Here is a 21,181-nt window from a genome sequence, read left to right as displayed (position 1 = left end):
TAATTTGATAAATTTGATCCTTGTCATAATGTGTAATCCATATCTTTTACTGAAAAACATATACATTGTTATAAGTATATGTATTAGTTAGGGTTCTCTAGAGAAACAGAACCAACAGGGAACACTTGCAAATATAAAATTTATGAAAGTGTCTCACGTGACCATAGGAACGCAGAGTTCAAAATCCACAGGGCAGGCTGCGAAGCCGATGACTCCAATGGATGGCCTGGACGAACTCCACAGGAGAGGCTCACCAGCCAAAGCAGGAATGGAACCTGTCTCCTCTGAGTCCTCCTTAAAAGGCTTCCCATGATTGGATTTAGCATCACTAATTGCAGGAGACACTCCCCTTTGGCTGATTACAAATGGAATCAGCTGTGGATGTAGCTGACGTGATCATGACCTAATCCTATGAAATGTCCTCATTGCAACAGACAGGCCAGCGCTTGCCCAATCAGATGAACAGGTACCACAACTTGGCCAAGTTGACATGAGTCCCTAACCATGACAGTATATTACTTTATAAATCTAAAATATTGTACTCTTGAGATAGCATTATTATGACACTGATCTTTTGAGCTCAAAATGAATCATAATTAAATAGTAATCGAATGAACAAGATGCCATACCATGAATTAGTGAAAACATCATAAATTTAAGAACATATATAAATTACTTATTAAGAATCCAATACAGTGCAATGATTACATGCTAATAATGATGGAATTTATTAAAATATATATTTGTTCTTTTCTTTCTAAAATATTTGTCTTAATTTGTATCATATTAATGACTGAATCCAGAAAGGAATAATTATCAAATATCCTTATGACATTTTGAAATATACTTTTAACTTCCAATCAAAATTAGATTTTGTAAATATGTACATTTAATTAAGAAACAAAGAAGAGTGAGGCCACTAATGTTTCTCATAGTGAAAATACTTGCTAAAATACCTCCTTATACTTCTTTAGAAGTATTTCTATACTTTAGAAAAATTATATTCTTTTTTCCTTTCTTGGCAGTCTTTCAAATATTAAGACTAAGTCATAGAGCTCTGAATTGATTCACATACATACATATATGTATGTGATTCTCTGCTTAGATCTTAGACCTTGCCTACATAAAGAGGTGGGTCATGAGAGAATCGAAGCCAAATGCACTCAAGACAAGCCAAGGCAGAAGGGAATTGATTTCCTTTTTGTGGTTGAACAAGTACTTACCAATATAACTCTGACATTGTAGAAATGGAAGCAGAAATACTTAGGCAGATATTAGTTCAGAAATTGGGGCCCCTCAACCTTTTTCAGCTCCTTCGTGGTCTGTAAGAAAGCTAGAGATTCTTGGGAGGAAAGCAGATCATAGCAGAGATATGAGCGAAAGAGTTGACCTTCTATGAATGGTTTGTTAGAAATAAGGAGCCCTTGAGTTAGCTATGGAATGGACATCTTAGTCAAAGACCATATATGAGTTAAGCTAAGGATCAAATATTTGTAGTGGCAGGGAGAAATTAAAGGGGCATATTAGAAGACTAGTAGGTGTCTTCAAATAAGACTGATTAAATTGAAATAGCTGTAGTGTTTTTTGCTGAAGCAGCATTGATGGAACACATTGTCAAAATACTGAGAAAAAGGAGTTACATCACAATTGGGTTAATAAGAAAGAGAAATGCACTGCACACATGGTCAGCCATTTCTTCTGCTAGGCTATCAAGTTGGATGATAGCTTGATATGTCTTGAGATTCTGGATCTCAGATTGATGTCTTTTAACAAATATGCAAAATTTCTGGTCATTATCTTTTTGAATATTACCTTTTTCCCATTCTCTCTATATACATGCTTAAATCAAATTTGATACATAATTTAATTTTTGAGACTATCCTCATTTTCAATACTTTTAATTACTTTCCCTTTGTGTCACTGGATTTCCTCTCTCCAGCTTATGAATTCTTCCTTTAACTGTGTCTTATTTGCTAACTAATCCATCAAGTAATAAATCTCAACTATACTGTTATTTTCATTTTTTTTTATTTGCTTCAATCATTTTGTTCCATTTCATAATTCCATCTTGTCTCCTAGTGTTTCAACTATATGGAACATAGTCATTTTATATTATGTCTGATGATTTCAAGATCGGAAGTTAATTTGGGTCTATTTGCTGTTTCTCATATATGGTTGTTTTGCTAGCTTGTGTTCTTTTTTTTTTTTTTTTTTTTTTTAAGAAAGGGAGGAAGGGAAGGAAAGACAGAGAAGGAAGGAAGGATGGAAGGGAGGAAGAAAGAGAAACATCTTTAAACATTTTCTTATTTTTTTTTATTATATTTTGTTTGTTTGTTTGTTTGTTACATGGGCTGGGGCCGGGAATCGAACCGAGGTCCTCCGGCATGGCAGGCAAGCACTCTTGCCCGCTGAGCCACCGCGGCCCGCCTAGCTTGTGTTCTTTATGCATTTTAAATATGAACTGTAATTTTTCCTTTAAAATTTATCTGGGTTTTTTTTTTTTTTTTTTACCTTGTATACAGCTGAATTCCTTTAGAGAGTACTGGAAGTTGCTTTGGCTAGTCACATAAAGACATATTAAACAGTGCCATTAAAGCCTCTATGCCATTCTTATGAAACTAAACAAGCACCATGACATGTGAGCTGGCATGAATTTTTAAATTCCAAATAGAAATGCTTTTTCCATTTTCAGTCAGACCCAGAGTTAAGAGAACCAAACTCTCTTAAAGATGGCAGGATTTCTCATTCACCCTTATACTTTATTTAGCTTCCCCTCCTTAACTGACCCCTTGGCATTTCTCCTGAATATGTCCCATGTTCTTTGCAAAGTGAAAGCTCTAAGTCTTCAGGGCTTATCAGAAAGCCATTTTTTAACACTCCAAGGTTCTTGATTTAACTTTCTAGGAGTTGGCTATTTCAGCTCAGCAGTGGATATATTGTGACCTCCTGGATTTACTGGTTAAGCAAAATTACAGTCTCTACTACTCTAGTTCAGGGGACTTGGAATGTAAACTAAGTAAGAATTCATTAACATGGGGAGAAAATTATGTTGCACAAGATGGATACCCCTGCAAGGACTTCATGGGATTCAGTGCCATAAGCGTTAGAGTAGCTTTTCTAAAATATGGAGAAAGCAATGGCCCATAATAAGTGAAGTTCAAGTGGCTTAATTTCCATGGAAGATGGTGGAAAAAGGGGGAAAAAGTCTCAAGGACACATGGTTGACCAAACGGTTCTATTGTGTGAGAAGAAAGGGCCCACAAGAGGATTGTGTTCCATGGGAAGACACAGAGGACTTGCCTTTAGCCAAAGACTTAGTGACTGGTGAGATAGCACAAGCATCACTAAATCAAGGGTCCCTATATAAGACAGAGATAATGGTAGAAGAAGTAGTAATTGGGCTTGCTTATTAAGAACAGGGGAATGATGGGTCTGTAGAGCAGTAGAAGCCAGGGGTACGGCTTAACCCCATGAAGCTAAAACACCATGTTAATTGGTAAAGATCAGCAAGGTAGGATACACAGTAAAGGGAAACTTACTGAAAGGGAGTTGGTGTCATTGAGATGTAATTCACATATCATACAATTCACCTATTTAAAATGTACAGTTCAATGGCTTTTAGCACAGTGAATTTTTTAGCATTTTCATCCACTCCACAAGAAAATCCATACCCCTTATCCATCACCTCCCAATCCCCCAATCTCCATCCCAGCCCGTGGCAACCATAATCTACTATCTGTCTCTGTGAATTTTCCTGTTCTGGACATTTCATATAAGGAGAATCCTACAATATATTGTTCTTTGTGACTGGCCTCTTTCACTTAGAATAATGTTTTCAAGTTTTATCCATGTTGTAGCATGTATCAGTGCTTCAATCCTTTCTGTTGCCATGTAATATTCTATTATATAAATATGCCACATTTTATTAATTTATATATTTTTATCAGTTGAAAAACTCAGTATAAACATATAAGTTGCTTCCACTTTTTGGCAGTTATGAATAACACTACTATGAACATTCATGTACAAGTTTTTCTTTTAAAGTTTTTTTCATTTTTCCTGACTGCATACCTAGAAGGGGAATTCTAGGTCATATGTTAGCTCTATATTTAATCTTTTGAGGAAATGCCAGACTGGTTTCCAAAGGATCTGAAATTTTACTCCCCTCCCACCAGTGTTTCAGGGCTTAAATTTTCTCATATGCTTGTCAACAACTATTTTTGACTTTTTATTATATTCATGTAGTGAATATGAATTAGAAACCCATTGGAGTTTTCATGTTCATTTGCTTGATGGCTAATGATGTTGAACATCTTTGCACATGCCTATCCACCATTTGTGTTCCTTCTTTGGACAATGCCCATTAAGATGCTTTGATTATTATATAACTGGGTTATGTGTATTTTTATTATTGAATTGAAAGGGTCCTTTATGTATTCTATGCAGAACTCCTGCATCACATATGCTTTCCCAATATCTTCTCCCAGTCTCTGGGTTGGTGTTCCACTTTCATAATTTTGCCCTTTGAAGCATAGAAGTCTTTTTTATTTTTATTTTTGATCAAATTCAATTTATTTATTTATTTATTCATTGATTTACTTTTGTTGCTTTTGGTGTCTTTTGGTGTCTTATCTAAGAATCTATTGCAAAATCTGAAGTTATGAAGATTTACCCTTATGTTTTCAAATAGGAATAATAGTTTCAGCTTGTAAATTAAGGCTTTTGATCTATTTTGAGTTAATTTTTCTATATGACATAGGAGCCAGTTTCATTCATTTGGAAATGGCTACCTGGTTGTCTCAGTATCATTTGATGAATTATTCTTTACCCCATTGAATGGTTTGGAATCCTACTAAAAATCAATTGACTACAAGTGTATGCATTTAATTCTGGACTCTCAACTCTATTCCATTTATTTATTTATTTATTTATCCTCATGACAATATCACACTTTCTTGTTCATTATAACTTTGCTATAGCTTTGGAACTAGGGAAGGGTGAGTCCTCTAACTTTGGTCTTCTTTTAAAATATTGTTTTAGTCATTCTGGATCCCTTGAAAATTCATGTGAATTTTAGGATCAACTCGACAATTTCTGCATAGAAGTCATTTAGGATTTAGACTGGGATTTAGATAGAAGATTTTAGCCTATATTTAGGCTATCTTTAGCCCATATTTACACCAATTTTGGGATTATTATAATATTAGCAATATTATTTCCTTTCATTCCATGAATATAGGATGTCTTCTCTTTGTACAATATTTGTAGGTTTCAGTTTTTAAGACATGAACTTCTTTTGTTAAATTTATTGTTAAGTATTTTGTAGTTTTTGATACCATTATAGTGGGATTGTGTTCTTAATTTTACTTTTGGTTTGTCCATTGCTGTTGCACAGAAGTACAATTGACTTCTTTTTTCTTTCTTTCTTTCTTTCTTTTTTTTTTCTAGGTACATGGTCCAGGAATAAAACGTGGGTCTCCCACATGGAAGGCAAGCATTCTACCACTGAACTACCCACTCACCCTACAATTGACTTTTGTACATCAAAGTTGTGTCCTGAAAAGTTGCTGAAGTCATTTATTAGTTCTAAAAAAATTTTTAGTGGGCTTTAAAGGATTTTCTATATAAAAGATCATGTCATCTCAAAATAGAGAAATTTTTATTCTTGCTTTAGAGTCTGGCTTCACTTTCTATCATTTTCTTGCTTTATTGCTCTGGCTAGCACCTCCGGTGTAATGTTAATACAGTGGCTATAGTGTAATTCCTGTTTTAATCTTTAATTTAAGGTGACAATATTCGATCCTTCACCATTTTGTTTGATATCCATCTGTGGAAGCTTCATAGATGCCCTTTATCAGGTGGAAGATTCTCTCTTCTGTTCCTAGTTTGTTGAGTGTTATTCTCACAAAGTGGTATTGAATTTTGTCAAGTTAGTTTTCTGTATCAATTGAGATGACCATGAATTTTTGCATTTATCCAAATGACATGATACATGTAATTCAGCCAAAACTACTTCATATTTATATTAACTTAATTTCAGCCTTTTGAGGAATTTGAGGAAATGTAACAGAAATGTTACATCTATACAGAAATGTTGACCCATATAGCTCTTTTATGTCTCCCACCTTTTTGTGCTATTTTTAAACATATTATTTCTAAATATGTTAAACATGCAACAATATGATAATTATTACTTATAAAATATAAAACCTACTAAAGAAACTGAGAAAAAGTGCATGTATATGTATGGAAATGTATCTATACCCATATATTTATTTTACTGTCTATCCATATATCTATATAACTATAAATCAAGATTGCTATATTTACCTTCTCATTCACCACTCATGGCTCTTTTCTTCTGTTTCTGTATATTTAAATTACCATCTCATGTCACTTCTTTATAACAATTAATTTTACTTCCCCTCCTCCTCCTTTGTGCTATTATTTCCAAATATAATTTATTTTATATATTATAGGTTAAACAATACAATTTATGCATATTGATTATACAACTGCTTTTTAATAAATTAGGAGAAGAAAGAAGAAATATGCATTTATGGTATAGTCTATTTTATATAATTATCTTTACCAGTTCTCTTTGTTTCTTCAGGGTGTTCAAATATCCATCTGAGGCCACTTCCTTTTAGCCTGAAGAACTTCCTGCTGTATTTCTTTCAAGATAAGTTTCATAACACATTTACTCAGCTTTTAATTTTATTTCACCTTCATTTTTAAAGGTAATTTTCCTGACTATAAGATTCTTGGTTGCCAGTTTTACAATAATTCATTTTACTCCTCTGGGCAAAAGAATCAAATGCTCTAATCATGGCTACTCTATTATGTATTCAGCTTTCACCTAACATTTTCAGCAGTGGTAGACCACTCAATGCCTTTCCTGATGGATCATCCAGTGTTTTTAAAGATACGTTTCCAACTGTCCTGGACAAGCAAGAGAATGTGTAACTATCATACATGTATGGTATGACACCTACTGGATTAAAATTTAAAATATGTAACACATTGAAGGCCATAACTAATTTTATTCTATTGTCTTCCAACTTTACTGATTTCTGCACCTTCCACCCACAACTTTTCTTGCCTGCCATGCTTTGTCCCTTCACTAAGTATGACAATACATCCAACTCTCAATGCACAAGTTACTGAGTAATTGACTTAAAATTACTCTGAAATTTTAAATCATTTCAATTGCATTAAAAGCCTAAGAAAAAGCAAAACATGCATTAATATTTACATTTTTATTGCAAGTATAAAGAATAGCAATATCATAGTATATATTTATATGTAATATACTAAAAAACATTTCTTAGAAAATGTTTTCCCAGATTAATGCTTAGGCAATCTTATAGATGGGAATATCCTAAAATGAATCCTACTTGATATTATACTGGAAAAACTGTTTTAGGCGAACGTCAGTTATTTTGTAAGGAAAACATTTCATGGCAAAATATTAGAATATTAAGGTAAGAGAATTTAAAGTTAAGCTTTGTGACCAAAGCTGGTAGGTGGGAAAATTATAGAGCAACTCTTTCATTTTAGTGAGACTGCAACAAATTATTTTTTCTACTTAAATATTATATTGAAACACATTGTTTCCCTTTCCAACTTTATCCAACATTGACATTTCTTAGTGCTTAGTTACACAGCAAAAGAGGCCAAAAAGTTATATAACACTAAAACAATAATACTATGCATCATATTTTTTCACTCCTAAGAGAAAAGCAGTTTTTTCATTAGTTCTGCATAAGTTTTTCTCAGGGGTCTCAGAACTGAGCCGTAAGGATGCTTACTTTCTCCACAAGATGCCAAATACAGATTTGAAGGTTATTAAAATTTGAAATTTCACTGTTTTCATTGTTTTTTAGAGTATTGTATTTAACTGATGATGTAAATTTAAACAAGCAAAAACAACCAAAATTTGAGCCATTCGTCAAAGTGGCATATTTGACTAAAATAGTGTACAAAAATCAAAAGTGATTGTGCCATAGTAAGACGAATATAATCTATAGAGATAATGACATCATCTTTTCTAACTAAGTAATTCCTTATTTAACTATGCATCAGTACTGAAGAAATGTTTAGGTACACCTCAGCACTCCATAAGGATTTTTTGTTTATTTTAACAGTCAATTTACTTTCTATCCATGTTTATACAGTCAAATTTAGGTACAAAATAATAATAATTTCTTTATTTTAGGACGAAGAAATGAGTGTCCAGGTACAATATTTTCATAAAAGCTCCTTATAATATCTCATTTTGTGTATTATTTCTGCTAGATTTTGTTTTGCCCATTGGGTTTTTTTTTTTTCCTATTAGTATTCTTTCCCTAAGGATAGGATATGGGCACACACAAATTTGCACCATGTAGTTGGTAATATATCTGTATATATCTTGAATGACCCAAAAAATTGTGCCAGAGAGCAATAGTTTTGCTTCTTGCTGTACTTTGCTTTTGAACACAGGATTTTGCAAGACCAGTTACAAAATGTCTCACAAATCATACAGTATATGAAAGCCACAAATTACATACGCTGGTTGCCCAGATGTCAACATTATTTTAAAACTGAAGCAAAGTCTTTTATTCATTGTTACTATTTTAAAATTTTATTTATGATTACTATATTTTACTACAGAATTCATCCATTTATTTGTGCTAAGCTGAAATTTAAGAGTCTTTCCTAATGTAACATTTTCCCATCAAATGAAAGATTTTCTAGGAATTAATATTCTTTGATTTATTCTCTAGACTTTTATACTAGCCTGTATGGCAGGTACTGCACAAGTACTGTGAATTCAAAGAACAATAAAAAGAAATTACTTTCCTTCTCTCAGGAACTCTTATTCTTGAATGGAAGAAAAGACATGAATATAAATACTAAAAATAAAAGGTAAAAAGTAACATACATGCACAAACAAAGTAAAACAAACAAAAACCATGTCTGCCCTGGGGATTCAGAGGAAGCAGACATTTCTTCTATCCTGCTTGAAGAAAAGAGAGATGCGAAAGAATTTATGGAAACTTTAGCTTCTATATTAGAAAATGATTTGAGTCAGCAGAAGAAACTAATTCAGTGTCTTTCCTAAAATGAGGAAAGACATTTCAAGACTAAAGTGTTTTGCGGAACATCTAATGGAGCTGCTAAACGAAAACATAGTTGACCTGGTTCAAAACTTCACCGATCCCTCAAATGTATTAAGCCCAGTATTTTCTCTGATGCCTCCCAAATGCTTCTTTAAAATTTATTACTAATTCAGTAGAAGCATATTAGCCACATGCTGTAAGCCACGGAATTTGCTAAATGTTCTGACAAATCAATTCGTGCCATGGAGAGTTTCCCGATTTCGATATGAATCTATCATTCACTACCTCTCAGATTTATGCTTCATAGATTCATTTGGGCTGCATCATTTATTGGGAAAATGAGCACTTACACAAGCCATGTGTTTTACCATTTATTTCTATCAGTTATCTTCTGCAACACAGTGCTAAACAATTAAGATAAAAGCAGGATCCAACTCAATTTTTTAAAAAAAAACAATAGAGATTTACTATTTCCTAGTTCTGGAAACCAGAAATCCAAAATCAGTATTTTCCAGTCAGAATCAAGGTGTGGGTGAGGCTGCACTTTCTCCAGAGTGCTTGGTCAGAGAATCTGTTCCTTGCTTCCTACAGTTTCTTCTTTCCAGCACCACTTGGCTTGTGATTTCATTCCAGTCTTCAAGACCAACATCTTAAATTCTCTGCTCCATCTTCACATTACCTCCTCTGTGTCTAATCAAACATCCTTTTGCCTCCCTCTTTTCATTTTTTAAATTTTTATTGATATCTATTTTCTATTCACATACCATGTAGTCATCCAAAGAGTACAAACGATCGTTCGCAATATCATCATCTAGTTGTGCATTTATCATCAAAATTGACTTTTTTCTTTTTATGAGAAAAAACACATATACAAAAGAGCAGCAAATTTCAAAGTATAGTACAACAATAAGTTGCAGAGCAGAGTTTGGTACAGGTTAACAATTCCACAATTTTAGGTTTTTATATCTAGCTGCTCTAAGATACTGAGACTAAAAGAAATATCAATATAACAATTCAATCATCATACTCATTTGTTAAACCCTACCTTCTCTGTATAACCCCACCATCACCTTCGATCTTTCTCCCACTCGTTAGGGGTAGTTGAATTACGCTCATTCTAACTTTTTTATGTTGGAAGGGGTTGCCAATAATATGGAGTAGAGGGATGGAACTAGTTGATGTTCTAGAGAGGTTGGTCCCTCCGCATTTCAGGACTTTCCTAGTCCAGGGACCCATTCGGAGGTTGTGGGTTTCTGGAGTTATTTTAGTTCATGGAACCTTCGTAGAATCTTATGTAATGTCCTAGGTGTTCTTCAGGATTGGCAGGAATGATTTCGGTTGGGGTTTGGCAAGCCATGATAGGTAGCAAGGTCTAAATGAAGCTTTCATAAGCGTGACTTCCAGGGTAGCTTCTTGACTGTATTTGAACTCTTTCAGCCACTGATACCTTATTTGTTACACTTCTTTTCCCATTTTGGTCAAGAAGGCAAAACAAAGCACACAAATATAAGAATCACTGGTGTCGCAGAAGGAAAAGAGAACAGTAAAGGGCTATGAAGAGTAGTTGAGGATATGATGGAGTAAAACTTCCCAACCCTCATAAATATACAAGTCAAAGAAGCCCAGCAAACTCCAAACAGAATAAATCCGCAAATAGGTCTTCCCCAAGACACATGCTAATCCATTTGTAAAATGTTGAAGAGAAGCAGAAAATCCTGAAAGCGGCAAAAGAAAACAATCTACTACATACAAAGGAAACCACATATGACTGAGTTCAGACTACTCAACTGGCACTATGGAAATAGGAAGGCAATAGTATGATATACTTAAGATCTTAGAAAAGAAAGACTCTAGCCAAAAATTCTGTCCCCAGTCAAATTGTCCTTCAAAATTGAGGGAGACATTAAAATTCTCACAGGCAAAAAAATCCTGAAAGAAATTGTCAAGAAGAGACTGGCCCTATAAGAAATACTAAAGGGAGTTCTGCAGGCTGAAAAAAAAAAAAAGAGAAAGAGAGATAGGAGAGGAAGGTCTGAAGAAGGGCACAGAATTGAAGAGGAACAGTAAGGATAACTTAAAATATAAAAAGAAAAAGAGGGAAAAGAACACAGAGATCTGACAAATAAAATCCAAAATAAGATGGTGGATTCAAGAAATGACTTTATAGTAATAACTTTGAATGTTAATGAACTGAACTTAAAATTAAAAGATACAGATTGGAAGAATGGATCATGAAATATAATCCAGCTATTTGCTGCTTACAAGAAACTCATCTTAGACATAAGGATACAAATAGATTGAAACTGATAGGATGGAAAAAATGTCCACACAAGGTGTAACCAAAAGAAAGCAGGAGTAGCTATACTAGTATCAGACAAAATACACTTTAAAATGTACAGACATCATAAGAGACAAAGAAGGACACTGTATATTAATAAAAGGGACAATTCACCAAGAAGAAATAACAACCATAAATGTTTATGCTTCCAATCAAGGAGCTCCAAAGTACATGAGACAAACATTGGCAAAACTAAAGGGAGTGAATGACGTTTCAACAATAATAGTAGGAGACTTCAATACACCACTCTCCTCTATAGATAGAACAACCAGACAGAGGATCAACAAGGAAATAGAGAACTTAAACAATTTGATAAATGAATTAAACATAACAGATATATATTGGTCTTTACACCCTAAAACACCCGGCTATACATTCTTCTCTACTGCTCATGGAACATTTTCCAGAATAGATCATAGGCTGGGACACAAAACATTATATAACTTAAAAACTTGAAATTATTCAAAGCATTTTCTCTGATCACAATGGAATAAAGCTGGAAATCAATAATCACCCCAAAATGAGAACTGTCACAAATATATGAAAATTAAATAACATACTCTTAAACAACCAGTGGGTCAAAAAAAAATTGCTAGAGAAATAGGTAGCTATCTGGAGATGACTGTAAAAAAGAATACAACATATAAGAACTTATGGGATGTGGTCAAGTCTGTGCTGAGAGGGAAATTTATTGCTCTAAATGCCTATATCAATTCAGTTTTGTATTGGTAAATTGACCATATTTCTGTGACAGGCTAACATATATTACTTCAGCACAATTATTTCAAGAAATATCTGTAACAACCCTCAAATTTCATGAATTAAATATATGAATATGTTTATTAACACCATAGAATAAATAAATTGATGAATGGTGACATTTACAAGATTTATTTACTTTGAATTTTTTTTGTCATTTTCTTCACAAGGTTTTGATTCTTGCTGAACCATCAACATAGAATTAGGCACAAAAGGCATTTTATTTTATTTAAAGCAAATCTGAAATTTCATCGTAGTGTCATTTTCTACAATGAAGATGTAATAGTGAATATGTATCTTAGGTGTTTTTACCAACCCCAAATTTTATGTTTCTATAAAATAAATTATGATATCAATATAAGTACTTAAACTGACACATTTATTATGACAATCTCTAATTCTATCAATCTACATGTATGGTATGGCATTGTGTATGCTTCATTTTGCATAATATATCACAACAAGAATATTACAACAAGAAATCATCAGCCACAACAAACAGAAATTGGCAGATGTGAAATTTCTAAGGAGATAAAAGTTTAGACTCAAATCTGGAAACAAGAGACTGTTATTCCATCTTTACATTGGCTTTTGGAATAGCTCCTATTACATGCATATAAAAGCCCTTTTATTTTTCAAGGACAAATAAATAAGATATAAATAACCATCTAACTCAATGACTCATAGAAACACAAATTCAGTTATATGTTATAAGAGTGGGAGTACTGTATGTGAAATCAGGTACCCAATCCAATAAAACAAAAGTACCATTTTGAATCATGGATATGAAAGTTATTTTTCTCAGTCAATAGACCATAACTCAATACCCCCTAAAATCTCACCCTTACCAAAAAGGCAAAAAGATTAACTATAAAACCATTATTGGGGAGTGGTATCATCTTAATGTAGACATTAAATCAGAGGTCATTTGCAATTCAGTTGGGAGAATGAATTTATCACTACTGCTGACAGTTTATTGGATGTGTAGACTTCTTTGACAAAAACAAAAAGATATAAGGTTTGATGTATACTCACAGTGTAGAGTGGTTTCCTATTGCAAATGATTGGAATGCGCTTCTGGCATCCTAATGTGCCTATGCTGATGGGCTCCTCTGTTGTTCAATGTGTCTAAAGCAATAAAATCAGCTTGTAAGCTTTGCCTTGGCAGCTGAGCACTGCATGCATTTGGGTCATTATGGCAGTGGGGATGCTCACTTGGAGAATGGTATATAAATAACTGATAACGTGAGCAGAGGCTGATTTAACCTTACTGGCCAGTGGCTCTTATTAGGATCCCCTTGCATTTGAAAGGATTTATGCTTCTGAGGAATTGAATGTGAGAGTGTGAAGGCAAACTCCATTCTGATAGCATGTGAGGGCATTCTTTGAAAAATATTGCTTTATAAATGAATTTTGAAAAATCACAGTAGTTCTTTTGAAATGTAAATGTACTCTATATTTTGATGATAGTCACTATGGGAAAATTTTATAAAAACTTCCCCTGAAGTGTAACCCTTAGGCAAGAAAATCATAGTTTTAAATTAATATTGCATATACTTTCCTAGTAGCTTCCTTTTGGATGCTTTAACCACCATTTCTTTTTTTTCATCACTTTTTAAATTTATTTCTACTTGGAACAATTTTCATTCTTTCTTTCTCTCTCTCCCTCTCTCCCTCTCACTGCCCTCATAGATATACAGTTTTGCCAAATTAGCCAGAACTCAAATAGGTATACACATATACTCGCCTCTGTGCTTTTGGGATATTTATACAATTGCATTTCAAGTTTCACAATTGGCATGTTTCCAAGACTAGGATGTATTTTAGCTCTGCCAATTAAATAAAGAGAAAACAGCTTATTTTGTCAATGGAAAGCATACATTTTCATACCAGCTATAAATACATTTCTTAAAGATCCCATTTCCTTGTGGACAAAGCATCTGATGGCACTACATCTTTAATTGGTGTCCTTACTATGCTGGGGACACCTAACATTTGTAGGCTTTTCCAGGTTCCTGGGAAACAACTTCACTATCAGGAAATATTGGCAAATGTCAGAAATTTTAAGAATAGCAAGACACCCTTCATCCCTGCAGCCTCAGTGTGGTTTCAAAACATTAAATGCAATATTTTATATGTATCTCGTTAGATATTTCCAAAGGATTATTACTATATGATCTCCATATCAGCCCTCTAAGGAAAATTAATCAGCCAATTTTTAAAAAATTTATTTGGAGAAAAAAAGGCTTAAGAGCTTAAATGAATTGACAGAATCACAGGACAAATTAGTAAGTTAATATAAACTTTGGCCCTAGAGAGAAAGGGACTATTACCACACTCCTGGATCTCATAATTCACACATGTCAGAGGCTTCCCCAGGAAGCCTACAGCATATCTTCCAAGTAGGCTTTCTTAAGTTAAATGAGCACATTTCAAGAGCATTTTGTGAAATGGAGCTGATTATAACCTGAAGAAATAATGAATGCTTATTTACATATTTTAAAATCATAGGGGGGAAATTTGACCTAGAAAATTTCCCCTTTAAGTTAATCGATGTTTAGGTTCATATGTCAACTTGGCCAGCTGAAGGCGCCCAGTTGTCTCATTAAGCAAGCACTGGCCTATCTACTGCTGTGAGGTCATTTCATGAACTTAAATCATCAGCATGTTGATTACATCCATGGTTGATTACATCTGAAATCGGCTAAGGGGAGTGTCTTCTGCAATGAGTGGCATTCAATCTAATCAGTTGAAGATTTTAAAGGACAAGTCACAAGAGAGAATCTCTCCTTCCACTTCAGCCAGCCAGCCTCTCCTAGGCAATTCATTGAAGACCTTTATGAAGTTGTCAGCTGGGATGCCCTATGAAATTTGGACTCGTACATCTCCACCATTGTGTGAGACACTTTCAGAAAAACCTCATATTTACAGATATCTCCTGTTGGTTTTGTTTCCCTAGAGAACACTGACCACTGCAATTCATATCTTTTTTCCATTTAATGAAGCCACTAAATTCGTGTTTGATTTATTTTACCTAAACTCTAATGCTGTTAAAAGTGTAAATGTTACACATTTCATACAAATTAATGGTATATTTTAAATTGCTTTTAAGTATTAATATATATAATATACACCACAAAAATGTATGCTCCAAAACAATATTTATTTAACTGAACAATAAAAAAATTCACATTAAGCAATCAGAGTGGGTTGCAGGGACAGAAGAAAATATATAAAATCAGAGGGAACTGCAGTGGATAACATATGGTGAGAGCCAGATTCCCTTTTCAGGGAAGATACATGTATTCTCCATTTGCTAGGAATACTGACTGCCTAGAGTAGTCAATAGGACTTGCCCTCACTGCTCTATGGAACTACCTCTTCCTAGACTTTGTAATGTCTCAAGGGTGGCCTGCACCATAGATGGATTAATTTGGGGATAAAAAAGTCTTGGTCCTCTTGTCTCAACTGGGGACAATTCAGGATTATACCAGTTCCAGAACCCCCTGCAGGATTGCCTGAGACTTAGTTGCAACTGCACTGCAGGTCAACTTCTCTGCCAGATGCACCTTCCTCACTGCCTTATCAGTGTATCTCTTGAATTCTTCCCCAGTGAAACCTCTGGCATAATTCTTGGTCTCAGCATGCTCCAGGACACAGTCTTCAATTAGTTTTTGTGCATACACAGACCATGTTAAAAATTAGCTCAAACCCTGTACTTGAGATGGAGAGATGTATAAATACTTATACATATATATTAGGATTTTTTTTAATAAGCTACTAGCAGTAAGGATAGTAACATAAATTGTTAATCTCATGTTCATTTCTGAGTAAAATTTTCATGTGATCATTTTGTAACTCTTTAAGCACAGTTTTTAACATTGTTTAATAGTGTGTTAATAATGAAATGCTAACTGATAAAATACGATTTAGGTAAAAGAAAATATCAGTTGTATTTAATTTCTTAGGATAAGAACATACAAAATATGAAATCTTATTTAACTTAATATATTAAGATGAAAATGTGATTAAAAAGTAAAGAAAGAAAACTTAAAGGATCTTTGGTAAATATCACCACAGGTCGTTGAAAAAATTTATATTCATTAAGTACACAACATAAATGCCATGTATACAAATATTATACAAATAAGAATGCTGAGGTTCAAGGGCAATACCTTGACCCATATCATAAAGTTACAAAGTTAGTGAGCCAGGATTGTAATGCAAGCTTTTATGACTGCAATGCATATTATTTTTAAATTGTATCATGCTACTTAGATTTTATTTAATTTGGCTTTCATTTTGAAACATTTTTAAAAATCATCTGAAACCTGACAAAAATTGCTCATCATTATATCTTATCATGGGCAAAATGAATTCTTGAAACTACCCAGGACCACATATTATGAGCACTCCTGAACCGATGTTAGCCAATGAGCGCTACAAAGTTTCCCTAGATTAATGTGTAAAGATTCCCTGCAAAAGAACTTATTGCTGATTGTGACACATGTTATAACTATTATATAGAGGATTTATAAATGCTATAAAGGAGTAATTAATTTTTACTTGTGTATTCTGGCAAGTTTTGTAAAATAATTAGGTCTTAAAAATTTATAAACGTAAGTAAATGGATATGGAGACAAGACAGAGAATGGGAAAAAATTTTAAACAAAGGCATTGAAATTGAGGAAACAGACTGAAAACTGCAAATACGAATGGAGCGTTATTTTGCCTTCCAGAGCTAACATATGTTTAACACTTCTGTAAGATATAACAATACCTGTGACATTCCCCACCCCTAACCTCACTTATACTCATTTTCTCCTCCTTTTGAAAGTGCTGAAATTGATGACTCCATGTTTTACTTGAATACTATCTATATTAATTCAATATATATATATATATATATATATATTCATTATTTTAGATAATGTTTATGACAAAATAATAACCCAATTTTATATTTCCAAAATACTTTTATGGCCTACTGGGTGTTGTTACGAATGAAACTGCCTGGACACTGGAAATAATTTGATTTGATGATTGCTACTCCCGAAACACTGCAGGAAATTAAACCTATGAAAGGATGTGTGAATACATAAGTGTATTTATAATCTGTTGTCTCCAAAGTGTTCTCTCATTATTCTGTACATATTTCTAATAAAGCACCCAGGGAACAGACTTGTAATTATTCAGCTTGCATGCTTGTTGCTCCTACAGAACTGACCTCATCTAGGATTGTAATTACTTTTCTTTCCTTACTTTAGATTTCCAGGACCTAATACAATGTCTGTCAGAAGTATCCTCTTTAAAAATGATGTAAGATTGATAGATATTAGATAAAGTCTTCTTAAATTTGTGACAGCACGAATATTGCCATTTATCTTACAGAAAGAGAATCCATACACGTATAATTCTGCAATAAATGAATGTTTTTTTTTTTTTTTTTTTTTTTTAAAGGAAGGAAAGACAGAGAGAAGGAAGGAAGGATGGAAGGAAGGAAGGGAGGAAGAAAGGGAAACATCTTTAAACATTTTCTTGTTTTTTTATTGTATTTTGTTTGTTTGTTTTTTTACATGGGCTGGGGCTGGGAATCGAACCGAGGTCCTCCGGCATGGCAGGCAAGCACTTTGCCCGCTGAGCCACCGCGGCCCGCCCTAAATGAATGTTTTATGAACACTATCTCATTTGCAGTTTAGAAGAGTCCAAAAAGTATTTCAAAAATGATGTTTTTAATTGAGGATATATTAATATACACAAATACACCCAACTTACTTATATAAACATGAAAAAATGAGTGCAATCTGTTTTCAAGAGGGAGGGTCAGAAATCATTTAATGTTGTTAAAACTAATGGAATGAAAATACTGAGGAAAACTAATAGCTTTATAAGTACCACAAATACATTTCAGAAAATGAATGCTAATAAGTAAAGGATCTCCTATGAATCATCCGTGGAAGTTTGGTCATTCCATACATTTCTAGGGCCATTTATACTGGCTTTTATTGTTGTTTTTTACAAAGAGTGAAATGAGAAGACTTGAACAATTAGTGTGTGATATATACTTGAAATATTTCAGTGCTGGGATGTGCTCAGCATATCCTCCCTACCCTCATGTTAGGCAGTTCTGGTGCGGGACGGATGGATGGCTAGGGGGAATCTCTGATTTTGCTCACTTCTGACCAGCTTTCCAGAGTACCTGGAACTTTCCCAATCAATTCCTAACTCAGATATTCCACACATTTTGTACCTGGTTTGTTTCTAAAGAGAAGGGTTTGCCTGTATCCATTACTAAACTTTTAAAAATCTTAAAGCAGAATTATTAATTATATAATTTCCATTCTGTTTTTTCACATATCTATACCTATATCTATGTGTACATGGATTATTCACTATGACAGGAAATGAGAGGGCATGAAAGTTTCTTACTATTTTGTTGTAATTTTTCATTGTATTTGTAAAATTTGTATACACACATTTTCATCTTTCTAGACCTCTTTTTGCAGAGAGTTGAGTTAATAGTGATCCTTACTTTATCACACAGTATGAATAGCAATCCATGAAAGCCCCTTTTTTTACATAATCCCTGGATTCCAATCCCATTTTCCTCCCTCACCAAATGCACATACTCAAATCTATTTTAAATTGTCCGCTGAAACATATGTATCCTTGTTAACTATTTAGTACTGCTTTTATGTATAGGTGTTAGGGGGTCTTTCACTTTCATTTTTCATAACTGTTATCACATTTTAGATTTCATTCTGTTTCTTACTTATCAAACACAGCTCCACGTCTGAAAATCTATGCAGTCCTTAAACAGGTTTTTATTTATATTTGCAATTAGAATATTTTCCTTAGGTTTCCCAAACTAGTCAATCAATTGGAGTAAAATTTTCTTCTGAAATTTTAAACTATCGCTATTTTAACCTTTAATTCAATCATGTTGAAATTCTTTGTTCTCAAGCAGCTTGTCATGCTTTCCTTTCCTTTTCAGTCTTTCCTTCTCTCTAAAATCCTCCTTTTATTTTCTGCTTGCTTGGCAAGCTCTTCCCAAAACACTACTTTATCATTTGAGGCAGTATCTGCTACTTGCAAGTTAATTAATCAAATAAAATAAATTAAAACTTTAATTGGCCTAGCATGCACACACACACGCACATAACAGGATAGATATTCTCAATTGGTGGTGAGATAGGAGGGGGATTGTTTTTAAAGCTATTGGGTGATAGATACTTTCAAACTGTCATTACATGCTTTGATCATCTTTACATTCTTTTAACTTTTGGACAGGTGTCACACTTCTGTCCATCTCAAGTCTCCCTCCTGTCTTAATACTATCAAACTCGGCTATCATTTTTTGATCTTTCACATTTGACACAGATATATTTTCTATACAGATACCCACGCCTCCAATACTAAGTCTGGGCATACTTTTAAAAAGCCACATAGAACCCTTTCTATTTCTAATACAGAACATTCATTTACTAATAAATTAAACATGTATATGTGATTACTTAAATTAGGCTATAGCCAACAAGATATTTTTTGATTTTGCTTACAACAATATCCATTAGCTGTCACATTCACATAACAATAGGTACTCATTAAATATTGCTTATTGGATAAAATTCTCTGGAGGTAGTTAATTTAAAGGAATTCTATTATGGTTTGAAGAACAAAAAGTCAACATTTTAAATAGACATCAATCTCAAACTACAAAATCAGGTATAACAAATATAACTTTAATTTTCTTTTAATGAAATTGATTTAAAAAATGATCTTTAATTATATGATGGTAACATTACTCAATCAATAATGGGGTTGTGTTTTTCGCAATCAAAATAGTTCTAATTCCTCCAGTTAGCTATTTCTACAATCTAGAAGCATAGATAGTAACCCACTGGTACCTGCTGAGTCATCTCCAGCACCTCAATTCTCACAGTCAGGTCATACAAAGTATTGCTGGGATCTCTGTCTCCTGGTCACAAGGCTTCCTTAGGCCTTTCTTGTCAAAATTATTCCTACACCTCATGGACATACCTGAAACAGAAGGCACACATTAAAAACAAACTTAGCTAAGAGTCCTCCAGTTCCCTCTAATTAAAAAACTCTTGCTATTATCTCTTCCCACCACATCTGAATCATGCCAGAGACCAGTGAATGCCATGACACTTGCCAGTTCTTCAGGCTCCACATGGAAAGTGGTCAGCATTAATAGTGGAAGTTAGGCAGGGCTTAATTGCTAAAGAAGATTCATAAGATTCCAGACGATACTGCTTACAAATCTAGATAATGCTGAAAGAAAAGGAAGGCTATACATCACAACAAAGGGCTTCTTTTAGCCAGGTGTTCAGGGAGACTAAGGACAAGCTTCAGATGGCCTCGCTCAGTGAGAGAACAGACACAACTCTCCTCTCAGATCAGGGCCATCACACATGCATAAAACATCCGAGAACAAGAGAGACCAACCTGGAGACACAGTTGGGGTTTCTTCTATGCTGATTGTCACAGAGGCATTTCTATCTAAGCAGCCTTCTATCAGTCAGGATTCCCCATAGAAACAGAATCAGTGAGATATATGTACACATGCACACACACACACAGAGAGAGAGAGAGAGAGAGAGAGAGAGAGAGAGAGAGAGAGAGAGAGAGAGAGAGAGAGAGAGAGAGAGAGAGAGAGAGAGAGAGAGAGATACACATACAGAAACACACATTTCAAGGAACTGGGAATTGGTTCTCATGATTCTTCAAAATTTGTAGGAGGTGCCAGTGGGCTGGTAACTCAGAAGTAGTCTTGAGACAGAATTTCTTCTTCCATAGAATAAGATGAAATTATTTTGCTCTTACAGTCTTCAACTGATTGGGTGAGACCCACACATATTTTTTAGGGAAATATCATTCACTTGCAATCAACTGATGCTAGATATTAATTTTATCTACAAAATATCTTTATAGCAATGTCTAGACTAGTGTTTGACCA

This window comes from Tamandua tetradactyla, chromosome 5 (assembly GCF_023851605.1).
Source record: "Tamandua tetradactyla isolate mTamTet1 chromosome 5, mTamTet1.pri, whole genome shotgun sequence".
In the NCBI taxonomy this organism is placed as follows: Eukaryota; Metazoa; Chordata; class Mammalia; order Pilosa; family Myrmecophagidae; genus Tamandua; species Tamandua tetradactyla.
This window is presented reverse-complemented; position numbering follows the sequence as displayed.